The sequence below is a fragment of the Cyprinodon variegatus genome, unplaced genomic scaffold (assembly GCF_000732505.1).
Source record: "Cyprinodon variegatus isolate N-32 unplaced genomic scaffold, C_variegatus-1.0 Scaffold366, whole genome shotgun sequence".
NCBI classification, from domain to species: domain Eukaryota; kingdom Metazoa; phylum Chordata; class Actinopteri; order Cyprinodontiformes; family Cyprinodontidae; genus Cyprinodon; species Cyprinodon variegatus.
Window position 1 is genome coordinate 469,576 of NW_015150819.1, and position 1,829 is coordinate 471,404.

Consider the following 1,829-nt stretch of genomic DNA (forward strand, 5'->3'; position numbering starts at 1 on the left):
GTTTGTTTTTATGAAGTCTGGAAGGTTAAAGGCTGCCGAATTTGGCACCCAAATGTAGACTTCCTTTCCTACCCAGGATAGCGTTCTTACTGCTGAGCCCACGGAAGGTGAAGGAACAGGAGCTAGGAGGCTACAATTTACTGTATTTGTATGGAGCCTGTGCCAATGAGGACAGGGGCTGCTCTAAACTCAGCCCTCGGGAGCTGGATGGATCTGTAAACAAGGCAAAGGTTTTACACCAGAGGCAGATGTGGGCAGATGGATCTGAGGGTTTGGCATCCGCCTTGGCCCCCAGAGCAGGCCTCTGGGCAAGGTGCAGATATCAGCTGATGAGGTGTCCTAAAAGGCCAAGCCAAGGAAGGGTAATCCAAGAAAGATTAAATGTTGTTCTCACACACAGCCTTCAAAAAGTACAAAGCTGTGAATGGCTGAATTTACATTAACAGTTATTCCTCAAAAAATGTGACATGTAGGATCCTTTTTTTTCCCACTCGATTCAACAGAAAATCATCTCTTGTGAAGGTACCTAGCAATTCAGCCTCCATTTAAAGGGTCTGACAAGAAGGGAGACGAGGTTACAAAGTGAAACACATTCACTTTGGGGGAAAGATACTAAATAAAATCTGTAATCGCAAAAAGGAAATACTCTGACTTAGACTTAGACAAACTTTATTGGCATCTTGTATACACAGAGTGTATATAAAACTAAATTCTGATGCATAAAGCTTTTCAACAGTGAATGAGTAGCCTGCAGCAGTGAAATGAGTATTTTTCCATTTATAAAGTGCAGCAGCGGTCAGAAGAATATGGTGCAAATACAGTAGAAACATTGAGTGCAGGGATTTGAAAACTTTGCCATTTAGTGCGAATATAATGTTTACAAGTGTGATGCAGAGTCTCGTTATGAGACTTAATTCAACACTTAAACAGTCTTACAACAGTGGGGAAAAAGATGTCGCCTACTGGACCTGCATTGAATGCTGTGAAGCCTCTTCCCAGAGGGCAGCAGGGAGAACAGTCAAAGTAATGTTCTCTAAAATGGCTCCATCTCTGGCAATCTGGTGAGCCCAGGGACGACAACTTAGGTGGGAAAACCTTGTCTGCCATGCTGAAGTGAAACCAAAAACCAGCACACTGGATGATCTAGGACCAAATTATCCCGCTGTGCAAATTGCTTTCACTGGCCCAGTGAATTTCAAGGTGAACAAAAGCTGGTGAAACTGCTGAACAGTTTGCAGGTTTCACATTCAGTGTGAACTCACCTTTAGGTGGTCAACCTAGAAAGCCTTTATTCAAACCTGCATTTTTTATTTTCTTCCTATTATTTGCTCTAAAGCATCACCTTTTATCTCTTGTTGTTCCAGTTTAATAGTGCAGCCATGATAATAATCACTTCAAGGCCTCTGAATTGCTTCTCCATTATTGGTTTAAGGGAAGTCAGTAGATGTGCTGGTGTGATTAACCAAAGGAGCTGCAACCAGAGATGAAGCCTCAATAGGAGTTTGGCTCATTTCAATATTGTCTGAATTTGATGAAATACAGTTTATTGCTGCAGAATTACCGATTAGACAGAATGAATAATGGTAAAAGTTCATATAGGTCACTAACAAATGGCCAGTTGCTTAGTTTAAAGGACTAAATGGTTGGAAGTTGTAAAAAGTGACAAGTCATCCCAGTTAGTTCTAAAAGAGTTAAAAGCCAAAGAAATTGCTAGCACTTGTTTTTTCCTAATTAAAGTAGATATTTTTATTCCATGCAAAGTCTCTACTTAAGCACAGATGTGTCAAGTAATTAGGTACAAATACTTTTGTACTGTACTTAAAGCTACA